Source organism: Haemaphysalis longicornis, unplaced genomic scaffold (assembly GCF_048455015.1).
Source record: "Haemaphysalis longicornis isolate Haplotype H1 unplaced genomic scaffold, Haemaphysalis longicornis Haplotype H1 scaffold_1, whole genome shotgun sequence".
In the NCBI taxonomy this organism is placed as follows: Eukaryota; Metazoa; Arthropoda; class Arachnida; order Ixodida; family Ixodidae; genus Haemaphysalis; species Haemaphysalis longicornis.
Genome location: NW_027526203.1, coordinates 345,366,131 through 345,378,687, shown reverse-complemented (window position 1 = coordinate 345,378,687; position 12,557 = coordinate 345,366,131). Strand labels below are relative to the sequence as shown.

At 48.8% G+C, this 12,557-nt stretch overlaps 1 protein-coding gene across 2 annotated transcripts in view; it reads right to left on the bottom strand.

Moving 5' to 3' along the window:
* Nucleotides 1–11,316, bottom strand: part of Ctr1a (Copper transporter 1A) — a 56,088-nt gene extending 44,772 nt beyond the window's left edge. Inside the window, exons 1-2 of one of the 2 annotated variants that reach the window (XM_077685060.1) lie at nucleotides 11,116–11,316; nucleotides 4,204–4,350 (exon numbers count right to left, since the gene is read on the bottom strand). The gene's annotated coding sequence lies outside the window, so the exon portion shown is untranslated. The remainder of the gene's footprint in view (nucleotides 1–4,203; nucleotides 4,351–11,115) is intronic. The other variant, XM_077685054.1, reaches the window with a different exon arrangement.
* Nucleotides 11,317–12,557: the final 1,241 nt, after the last annotated feature.

Sequence of the window (12,557 nt, the reverse complement as noted above, 5' to 3'; positions counted from 1 at the left end):
TGATTTTGCCACTGATCTCTGTTATGTACGAAATTCGTCCAATAAAATGGTTTGCAAGGTTTTGCAGAGTTCTAATTGTGCACTTGAGTGGCGGAAAAGCTCCATTGCAATGGAATGTTGAGCTATAACCACAAGCATTAATCAAACGTCCTGAAAAGGACCTACGAGCACCTTTTTGGAACATCCCAAAAATTTCCTTTCTTTGTTGTACATGGGATGTCAGACCTCCCAGCAAAGTCCTAGTCTGGGACATCCCAGCGAGGTCTTTTTTTGTATCACTTGGGATGTTTTTGGAACTTAAGTGGGATGTCCCTGGGAGTTCCCGAACTCCCAGGTGGGACATCCCTGGAACTTACCTAGGATGTATGTGCGTTGTCTGGGTCCATGACTACACATGTAGTACACAAACGGTCTTGATGTGAGCCGCATAGACGCTAGCGCCAGATTCCTCTCTAGTGTGTCTTGTAAGAAACTCTATGCTTTCCCGGTCTTGACGTTCTTCGGAATGTAGCAGCTGTTGGCCGGTTTTCCTCCAGTTGCAGCAATGAACGCTTTTCGATAGCAACTTTAAAAACAAAGCCACAAAAACAAAGCAGAAATGGAAGGCGTATCTGGTGCGACGAGCAAATCACGCAGTGCCGCTCCGTGCTGGCGATAACTATAGCTTGCGTAGTGGTTCCAGACGCGAAGGAGAGAGTGAAAGCGCTTATCGAAAGTGTTGCAGGGTCCCTTTAAATTTCTCGGCTATGTTGCCAGTGCGGCCGGCGTTCGGCCGGACCCCGAGAGGACTACTGCCGTAGCTTCATTTCCTCGACCTACCGATAAGAAGGCCGTGCGACGCTTCGCCCTTCTACACGCGATTTGTGGAAGCCTCTCACGCGACTTACAAAAGATGATGTTCCGTTCCTCTGGAGCAAAGACCAGCAAGAGGCAGTTGACACGCTGCGTAGCCGCCTTCAAACTGCGCCAGTTTTAGCCCATTTCGATGACGCCGCCGATACGGAAATTCGTACTGGTGCCAGCAACGTGGCAATTGGGTGCTTTCCTTGTACAATGGCAGGCTGGCGTGGAAAAAAAGTTATTGCTTACGCTGGCCACCCTCTTTCCAAAGCCGAAAGAAATGATTCGGCGACCGAGAAGGAATGCCTCGCCGTCATCTGGACTATTAGCGCATTTCGTCCATACTTGTACGGCAGGCCATTCAAAGCAGTCAGCGACCACCATGCCCTCTGCTGGCTCGCGAACCTGAAGGACCCAGCGGGGTGACTTGCTCGTTGGAGTTTAAGGCTACAAGAGTACGACGTCACGGTCGTGTACAAGTGCGGAGGCAAGCACAGCGGTGCTGACTGCTTGTCACGGGTACCAGCTTCCGCGGTTCCTTCCGAGGCGGACGAGGACCTTCTCTTCATCGGGATCGTCCACAACGTGGGTATGGCATGACTGCCAGCTGGCCGACGCGAAGCTGCGACCGCTTATCGAATACCTGCGAGATTACAACGCTGCACCAACCCCTGCTTTCCGTATATGGAGAAATAGCTTCGTACTGTCTACGCGACAACGTTCCCTTTAAGCGGAACTACGACGACAGTAATGAGAAATTCCTGCTTCTCGTACCATCAGCACTATATGCGCATGGAAATTTTGCAAGCATGCCATGAAGAACCCACGGCTGGGTGCTTAAGCGTCACCCGCACATTTGCAAGAATCTACAAGAAGTACTACCATGGCCACAACTGCTGGAATCGGTCAAACAGTACGTAAGAACATGCCATGATTGCCAGCGCCGGAAGACACCACCAGTAAAACCAGCAGGCATACTCCGTGCTGCTGACGGCGCGTTTTAATTCACCCCGCGCAAAAAGTGCTTCCCGCATCTTTTTTTACGCTGTACGATAAAGGTTTCGGTTGATTTTAATTCCTCAGTACCTGCCTAACCTCGCTGACCCTTCTCCCGCCTCTAATTGGCCTTAGATTTTTCTACAAGCGTACCAGTCAGCGGAAGCGTCGCATGTGCGCTTGTCTGGAGCGACTTGGACTTAGAGCTTGATACAGTCTACGAAAAAACAAACTAAAGGCACATTCTTCCAGGCCCAAGCGTGCAAACTGAGCGAACGAAATGCGACGACCCGCCGGCAGCCGGCCGGCTAAACGCTGGCCGACTGAAAGAGCGCTGCAAGAAACAAAAACAGGAGATTCACCTAGCGGGGATTGCAGCTCTGCCTGACCTTGGAATTCGGACAAAAATACTGCCTACATCCGCACCTGGAAAAACCAGAATTGGTTTCCTTGGTGAGAAGCACAGCAGAAAAAGCCAAGAGCGAAGAAAAAGAACGTTGCATTTTGGAAGAAGTCGGCATACTGGCACCTAAGAGCGCACGTCGGCGCAGCAATAAGCGCAACGTGGTGAAAAGCTTGCAGGACGCCAATTTGAAGCTATATACTTCTCGCGGACAAGCAAGGCGGCTTCACTGTAGCATCAACCGAAGAGTATGAAGCAAAGGCGGATCAGGCGATTGCGGAAAACTTTCGCCTTTTGTCAGGAGAAAAGCCTGAAAGAGCCAAGAAGGATGATATCCGGTTCTGTGAGACTCACGAGTTGAGCTGCAGGCTGGCTACTTTAATCAAAAAGTCAAAGGTTCACACCCGAAATGCTTCTTCAGCGCCAAGACTCACAAGGAAACATGCCCGATTAGGGTCATAGTCACTGAAAGAGGTACGTGGCAAAATGCCTTAGGGCAAAACCTCCAATCTTCTCTCTCAAAACTGCCGGTAGAGGACCTTTTCTTGGTGCACAGCTCCAGAGCCACCCCAAACTTCTTTGAGACGCAGCACTCAGATATTCTGAGTGGCTTATCGGTGTACCTCAAGAATATGTATTACTCCCTTCCTCGTGACTTGGCCTTGATGCTGTGAGGTAGGCCATCGATTGTTTCGGGAACACCAGGTTCCAAACTGAATGCGGCATCAGCACGGAAGCATTCCTGGAAGGATTAGCTTTCCACTTACGCTCAACTTTTGCTGCTCACAACGACACGCTGTGCACGGTCGTTCACTTTTTGGTGCGAACATGGCGCAGCGTGGCCGTGCTCCGCGCAGCACCAGCGCACAAGCCGCGGCCGCGCGTCGAAGCTAAGTGGCGCAGGCGCACAGGGGGCTTGGGCGGCTGGGGTTTCGTGTTGTCTGCTAAAGCGCGGGATCGTGCCGTGCTTGCTAAGGACGTCTAACTCTCAACATGCTTGTAGCGCCTTAGCGCGCCGCGACCGCGGTTCGGGAAAGCGCACTTCACTCACTGCCACGCGTTGTGTGATTTCTGCGCACAACTGAGCGCTTCCTCTCTTTAGTGCCACGATCACAGTTAAACGCATGTATTGTTGCGGACATTTCAGGACTGGTTTGGTTCGGGTTATGGGGTTTAACGCCGCAAAACCACTCTGGCTATGAAGACGCTGTAGGACTCCGGATAACCACCCGAGGCTCTTTAACGTACGCTGCAGTATCGAGCAGCAAACACGCGTTCTTGCATCTCGCCTCTATTTAAACGCGGCACCTGCTACCGGGATCGACCATGGGGCTCAGTATAGCCAAGCACCCTACCCACTGAGCCCCCGAGGCGGGGCAATCTCAGGACTTGACTGCACTCTAGAGATGTTTATTCTCTCTCTCACTCGAAGTAAAGAGGATCACGGAACAAAGCTTTGTTTTCTGCGTGTGCTCTCTAAAGCAGATGGCCATATGCCCGGATATGGCGTCTGGCTTACTTCGGATAATAGTCGGATAATACTTTCCTTGAACAGAGCAGACAGCTTGGAAATCATTTGCAGCCCCGCATCAGCGTCGCCAGCAGGTAAGAGAGAGTCATGCCGATGTTAGTATGAGCCGCCATAGCGCGCTTTGAGCGATCTTGGGAAGCGAGAACGCGAAGGCGGGTGAGGCAACAGGCTACTTCCGGAGGGAACACCAGAAAATTGGAGCATAGTGTCCAATGTTGAGCGTAGGTTGAGCGTGGGTTGAGCGTTTTTAAAACAGTAGTCTCGCGTCGTACCGTGCTGGAAGGCGGAGATGATGAACGGGGTACGTCGACAGTCCTTGGGATTTGATCCACAATGAAAACATATTGAACATATTGTTGATTTTTCTGTTCGTGGTGTTTGGCTAGGCCATGAGTTTGGGGACGGCAAAGAGGGGAGTGCAGAAGTTACGAACCTCAAGAACGGAGAAGCGGTTCCACAACGGTGGGGCATGAAACTGTGCACAGCTTCATTACTTGCGTAGGCCCATTGGAGGAAGTACGGGTCGGACCAGAAAGAAGGGTTGTAATGCAGCCGGCTAGTCCGGGACCAGTCCAGGACTCTGCCGGAGTAGGGCAATAATGCTGGGTGAGTGAGACCCGCTTGCTGAGAGGCTGCTTGAACCGCCTCAACGATGCACGATATTCATATATACATATATATATATATATATATATATATATATATATATATATAGAGAGAGAGAGAGAGAGAGAGAGAGAGAGAGAAAAGGCAAAAGACATACAGACCAAAGTTGCGGGATCGAAATCTAGCCGCTGTGGGCGATATTCCGTAGAGGCGAAATGCACGGACACCCATGCGCTGTGTAACGCCAGAGCAGATTAAAGCAATGCTGGTTGCCGAAATTATACGCAGCCCTCCTCCACAGCGGGTCTCATTAAACCAAACCAAACCAGTCCTGAAATGTTTGCAACAAGACATGCATTTAACTGGAATAGTGGGACTAAAAAGAAGAAGCCCTCAGTTGTACGCAGAAACCACACAAGGCGTGGCAGTGAGTGAAGTGCGCTTTCCCGCATCGCGGTCGCGGCGTGCTAAGACGCTACACGCATGCCGAGAGTTAGGCGTGCTTCACAGCAAAGCAAGCACGGCGCGCTCCCGCGCTTTAGCAGACAACACGAAGCCCCGGCCGCCCAAGCCCCCGTGCGCCTGCGCCGCTTAGCTTCGACGCGCGGCCGCGGCTTGAGCGCTGGCGCTGCGCGGAGCACAGCCACGCTGCACCGCGTTCGCACCAAGAGTAGACGACCCTAAACATTCAAAAAAGAGAGTGTGCATATCCATTGCTGCAGTGCTCAGCCTCAGTGACTTGCTACTAGTCTTCGACAGGCGTTTGCCACCCGCCTTTCAGAATTCGGCGGTCGTAAAGGCCTTATAAACGTACGTTGTTGGGCTAGTTGATCGATCATATTTAAGGGATGTATAGCGCAAAAAAAGACGAAGGACGGAAAGGATGCCCAAGGACAAAGCGCTAACTTGCAACTACTGGTTTATTGAAGGACTCACTTATTTATAACAATGGAGTTGCCCCAAAACCGAAAGAGTGCTCGAAAACCAGTTTGTGAAATGTGTGGACAGTGTGGTGTACGAAATCCCACTTTCATGCGGACGAGTTTACGTAGCCCAGACTGGTAGATGCATAAATGAGCGCCTTAGACTCTTAGAGAACATGCTTTCACTATGCGCACAGGAACGTGCAGCAATCTTGCAATACATTGCAAGACATGCGAGAAATGTGATTGCCACCCAAAGTTGCAAAAAAAAAAAAAAAAAAAAAAACACGCGCATTTTGAAACGCTATATGTCCATGTGCACTAGTGTTGTGGAGTTACCACTCCGGAATTGGAATGACTCCGAATTCATTCCGCCTTTTGGAGATGCCGGAATGGAATCGAATTAAGCGTCTTTTGCCCGGAATGGAATGGAAATGGAGCTGGGATTTTTAGACGACGGCGTCACCATTGCTGGGCGTCCTGGGTACTTAGCCTGTGGCGATGACTGCGTCGGTATATCTCAAAAAGAGCACCAGCTACGAAAACGAGAACGTATACCCGCCATCTCCAGTAAGTGAATCCGAGCAGCCTGTTACAGCGCGTGTGCAAGTGAACTTCGAGCGGCGCAGCTGCGCCTGTTCGGTGTAGCCGTTAGTTCGGCTCTTCATGCTTCGGCAGGCCTTTTGAGGCATATCTTTTTCTGTACAACTGTCTGTGGCGCCGCTGGCAGACCAGCGTCTCTCTCAGTGGCAGGCCGTATGACTAGGCCAGCAGACGGGGAATAGCATCAAAAGCAGGGGGGAGGCGGGATACGAACGGCGCGCATCTGAAGCAGCGGTGTTTCTCACGGCAAGCTGATGCTGCAAAATCTTGGAGCTAACAATTTAAAGCGTTTGCTCATGAAACACGAAACAACGAGTCTGCTTGGCATTCTCATCCCACCCGCTGTACACGACACGCAACATATAGCCTCGTAGCTCTTAAGCCGACCTGGTAGGCATCTCGCGGGAATACAGCGCCAAGTTGTCGACCTTCAGTCCGTGTGTTGCAGCGGGTCTCCGTGGCTCCAGCAAATCAAAACCATGACAACAAAAAGAAAATTTTGGGTGAGGGACTTGCATGCCCGGAACCCGCCATAAGCGTAAGAAGCGAGCTTGGGATATGTTACTGAGCTTTCTACCTCCACGCTCTGCTACGACGGCTACGGTCTGGGATATACGATTGCACTATATGACCATGCAGAACACACAGCTGCCGAAAGGCGTTTGTTTCTAACAGTTCTGGCTCCAATAGCGCCCTTTTTGGCGAGTGCATTAACAGCTCTCAGCAGCACAACACCGTAGTTTGCTTCGATCTCAATGTGCGGCCCTCTCCTCCAGTTCTGCCAAACTGTTTGGTTGCAGTGCTTCTGTGAACATAGCCTTTGCGTCAGCGTACAGACGTACCTGATTACTGAAACCTTAGTCGTCGGTTTAAAAGTTGGAGCACCGCCAATATTCAAGTAGCAAGGTCTCATTTCAAAATTTTGATCAGGTCATATTGGTTGGCGTTCAAGGAAACAAACTGCCTCACCATACTTTTTTATTTTGACAGCGCTCCCGTTACGGCATACGGTTCCGTCACCTTAAATGAGGGGATCATAAATACCCCAGTATATTGAGCGGATTGGGCTGAGGTAACTCCAGGGCAGTAAACAAGCGCAATTGAGGTCAACGTGAGGTGGTGGCGACTTTGAATTCAACGGTGAATTCAAAACGGTGAATGCAAAAACTGTTAACGGTGTTTCGTGCCGCTGCCCTCCCGTCTCTCACGTTGGTACAGTAGCATTAGTAGTAAATTCTGTAAACTCACTTAAGTTGTTCAAGTAAGCATTTCGAATGCGTGTACACGTGAGCGAGCTCTTGGCGGCATGCTTGCGAGGTATCCACAGCATAGTAATTACGCTGGTATGACGGTATACGCAAAGCAGCTAGCAAGATAGCGCGCCACAGGCTGTGCAACAGAACGGAAAAAGCAGCAGACATCAACTTACTAGCTGCTTCATCTCGCGTTGCACAAAAACAAGCCGTTAAAACATGCTAACGTGAAAATACTATAATACATAGCGGGATCCCACTAGTTATGCAAAAAGTGGCATTGTGACACTGCGGCTTTTTAAAACGAAAGATTTTTTTAGTAGGACCGATCGCATTGTGACAAAAAACTAATATATTCTTCCTTAGACCTGTTGCTCGACCGAAAACTTCTGATAAGGTCTCTACACACACTGCGCGTGCGGGAAACCGGGGACCGCAAATTAACTCTCTATCTCTCTCTGTGTGTGTGTCTCTGAAACTGGGCTTTCATTGTGTCAAAATGCTTACTTGAAAATCGCAATAGATGAACGGTTCCAAAGACAACACGCGCGCCGGTCACGATTAAGGAGTACAATGGTATACCTTTATCTCCTAAATCACGTAGTGGTGTCCAGATCATTAATAGTTTCGCTTATTTAGTGCGCGAAATATCGTCGCATGGATTCGTTCTTCAGTGGCGGTTTGGGTGTTAGAAGGTTGGACGATCGGTTAGTCGCACTTTCAGCTAAAGTTGGACGCAGTTTTAGCTTCCCCACTTCCCTCTGCTTTTGTTAGGAAGGGACGGAATTTTTTTTTTGCACTGGTTTGTTGTTCTGCACGAGATACGTAACCAACCTGCTACCACCTCACAACTGCGGTGACAATTCACATTTTGCATACTTTTACAGTTTTCAACGCGTATTATAACGTCAGATTCATGTTGCGTTCCTCGGTAACTCGATAGGGCACCTGAGCCAGTTTTTACGTTGAGGAATTGAATGAATGGAATTGTACTGTCCGTTCATTGCAAGAGTGGGAATGGACTAGAGCACCTGTCATTCCGAGGTATTGAAATGAATGAAATCACGCTCAGTTGTTATTCCTCGGAATGGAATTGGAATGGAATGGGGATACCCATTCCGCAACACTGATGCACATGTGTTTTACATGTCGCGTCCAGAGAAATACGGCTACCGTGGCCGGGAATCGAACTTGCGTGCAAGAGAAATAGCACCGCTGAGCAACCAGTGGGTAAAACATTTCAGTGCACCTACAGTACTCGTGGATTGAAACGCTGCGTCAAAAATTTCAGCATACCAACTTGTGCCTGAGACAACCACGTGGTGTCGCCAAGAATCTGGTAAACAAGGCGATGGCAGTTCTGATAAAAGAAAACGCGCTATTACTGCACCGATGTAACGTGAACTGAAGACAGTGAAATCTGAAGTATGTGCCCCACTTTACCTTCAATTCTGGCATTTCAATCCATGAGCGCTGTACACGTACGCCAGATGCTCCGCCTGATTGCCCGCTGCGAAGGGCGCTCAGCCAAATATATTTTCTTCAGCGTCTAAGCGCAGGGATGGCCACGCGCACGTGGGCTCATTCTATACGCTTAGAAATAAATTACCAGGCCCGCGCCCGGCCTGGGCTTGAGACGACTGGCCGGCCCGGGCAAGGCACACTTGCTGACGCCCGGGTCGTGCTCGGGCTTGTGGTCTCAGCTATATATGTGGGGCATATACACTTCTATTCTTTATTTCCTTGAATCAAATACTTGCCAGTTAATTCACAACAGTTGGGCTGTTCTTTTTGTGCATCATGTGCTCTCACAAACTAGTTGATAACTATCCCAAAGTTTTTTAGCACACGACATGGGATTGATACGGAGTGTATTGGAAAGGCACGGGCAAATTTTATTTTCTCCCCCGCGTGGACGGCGGTAATTTCGATTTGATTGATTGTGGGGTTTAACGCGCCGACGCAACGCAGGCGATGAGGCGCGCCGTAGTGGAGAGCTCCGGATTAATTTTGACCACCTGGGGATCTTTAACTTGCGCTGAAATCTCGAACACACGGGCTTCTTTGCTTTTCGCCTCCATCAGAAAAGCGGGCGGTAATTTCTAAGAAAGACATACCCGCACACATTGATCTTGAATATAGTGGCTATTAACTAGTCTGCTCACAATGCATATCAAAGTGATGATACGTGTGGTCTGAGCGGTCTAATTCATGTTTCGATCTTGAAAGTGGTGCGTGTTCAATTGATGAGGCGTATATCCTTGCAGTCGAAATCATGCTTCGAATGGCGTGCGACTTCGGTGGTGACCTCGTGAATGTATCAAGTACACCGGGACGTTCGCGTACATGGAATCCTAGCCATATGAGCTCTGTTTTAAAATACCACGACGGAGAAATTTTGCCGCGACTTCTCAGGGGTACATTAGCCCCGATTGGTAGCGGCGGGAACGGGAGAACGGGCCGTCGGGGACACATTCGCTTCTTTCGCACGGGCACGCGATACCAGTCTGCAAAGCAGACGTATGAATTTACTAGAGCTTAAACACTTTGCCGGGAGCTTCTGGCACTTTCACAAACGTGGTGCACGCTTCATCAAAGCGGTGAGGTCACGCCGGGATTCTGTCATATGCGCCTTTCGGGATGAAAGCGCGGGAATTTGAAACCAACGATTTTCAGGCCGTTCAATATAATTAATTATCGAGCGCTGAAGTATTTCAAGCGCTGTTTCGGCTTCGCCAGACCGTTAAGCATCGTTAAAAGCAATAAAAGTGGAACATAAAATTTTCGTGTCAGTACTCCTTTAAAACAGCGGCGGAGAACCAGTCTTGAAGTAAAATAGGCGAGGAAACGTACCACCCTGTTGCATATGGACATCGGTCTCGTATGATGTAACAAATTCTTCGACGGAGAACGCCAGCACACGTGAAACTATACGTGAAACGCGCGCAAGCAATCCGTTACAGAATAAACCCTTTGAAGCACTGACACTGCCACTTTCTCGATCAAACTGACCAACACCTCGCAGCCGCAACCTTTCACGCCCACATGTTAAGCCGCAGAAGCACAGAGGGGCTCAGTCTCTCTCTCCTGGGCCACGGCGATTAAACACCGTTGCCGCTAGTCTTTCTCTCTTCTCTGACCTTCAGTGCTCGTAAAGCAAACATCGTAAATGCATCATTTTCGTTCCAAAACGCTTCCTGGCAGTCTAAGTAACGCTACCGCGTCGTACATCTAAGACCCAAACGTAGATGTCATCTGCAACTTTTTTTCGTGCTGAATTATACTTTTTGAACTGTTTGAAAGATATTCGAGAAAAACAACATGCTTCCCTTGTAGGACCCGAACCCACGGCCTTCGGAATACTCGTTCGGTGCCATGTACTAACTAGGCTACCGGGGAGGCTGTGCTCCCCTCCACTTCCTTGGGTATTTATGTAAATGTGATTGTTTCCTAGAGGAACCCCCAAGCGTATACACTTGTAGGCAGTAGCTGCAGCGCCGCTCCGACAGCTAGTGGTGAAGGTGGACCTTCTTGTTTACCCCGCGGCAGTGACCCGAGTGTTCACGCTGTGTCAGTAGTAGTCTGCTGGCCACGAACCCTTGTACGCTACCAGCTAGAACCGAGGCATTCGTCCAAACAAAAACTTCAAACAAAAACGGAAAACGTATGACCGGTGCCTGTATTCTATAGGTAATACTTCTTGAATACAAACTTTAATCAACCTGACGTCGTGGGTAATGGCTGATATAAGGTGTTGCGCTATGAGAGTGCGGTCGTGGGTTTGAGGCTTAAAACGAAAACAACTCGTCCCAACCAGCAGAGAAACTCACTTTGAGATGGTTGTTCAGCAAAAAACGTTTAAGGGCGAAAATTCATAACGTATTCCATCTAGGAAATATGGAATCACAAGTTTAAAGTTGCTAAGCAACGCTCAAGTACTTTTCTTTAGCAGGCACGTACTTGGTATCGTCGCTGCCCGAGTGATGAACGCATCCACCGGCGTCGCGAAAGTGACCCCAGTCGGCCTTTGCAGCGGTGTTTTGATCCCTCGCCTTATCTCATTCGAGTCGGTGTTGTTTTGACGCCTTTACATATTCCCAATAAGCAATCGACGGAAGTTGCGCCGACGAGTGCAATCCACGGCTAGGGGTTCCGGGTTGATAAAGAGGTGCGCATGGTCTAAGATTCCGCGCAGCATCGCACGTGTACGCCAAGAAAGTGCTACACCGTCTCGCTTCTATGCGTGTGCCACAAGTAACTTCTTCCCTCTCAAGACGGAAAACCCCACAGCCTCCGGACGAACGCCAATCCTCTGCTTATCAGTGCGTTCTCACGTGGAGGGTCTGCATGCAGGTAGCGACGTCGGCTGTTTTGCCTGTGTGCGCTTGAACTCACCTCCACGATCGCAGTAGTCGTGTAAATCTTGTAACTGAGATTTTACTTCTTAACATTTAGCAAGGCATAGGAAAATGGTGTATCTAACTACGATATGCTAACTGCTAAATTATGAGCACGTTTGTAGCAAGGTGGGATTATTCCCACGCAGAAAATAAAATCACTTTTTAAGTTTTTTCAATTTTTATTGCATTTTCCGCTGTAGCAGATATTCCCGTTCAGAAATATTCTTAACTATGCTGCAAAACCACTCCCACAAGTCACCTGTGGCCAAATAGTGCGTAGGTACTGCAGTACGCGCCGACGTGCAGACCTGCAATTGCCGCTCAAAGCTTCATCGAGTTGACTTTCACATTAAAGGAGGAACGAGATACCAGGGGGCAGTGGCCCCGCCTGATGAGCGACGTTTTTCGCTGAAAGGTTTCGGTTGGTACTTCGTAGAGCATAACTAAGCCGCATAAATGCATCATATGCAAACGTACTAGCGAAACGGAGAGATTTGGCGCAAACTAGCTCGTCGGCAACGAAATTTCATCTCCTCGCTACAAAGCTTGACACATCTCGAAGCGGCTTCGTGATGTTGTCCGGACATCGAATAAATAAATAAATAAATAAATAAATAAATAAATAAATAAATAAATAAATAAATAAATAAATAAATAAATAAATAAATAAATAAATAAATAAATAAATAAATAAATAAATAAATAAATAAATAAATAAATAAATAAATAAATAAATAAATAAATAAATAAATAAATAGAGTTGAACCTCGATTTATCGAAGTCACTGGGACCAGCTAATCATTTCGTGGGAACTCCGTAAAATCGAGAGAACGACAAATTTATTGCCAACTTTCAAAGCTCGCAGTTTCCGCCTACGCGCATTTTGTAAGCAGCGGGAGCCCAGCGGGAGCAGCGGGAGCCCCAACAAACCGCCTTGGTATGCCGACGGCGTCCATCACCTGGCTTGGTGTGGCACGGAAGCTTCGACAGTATCCGAATCAT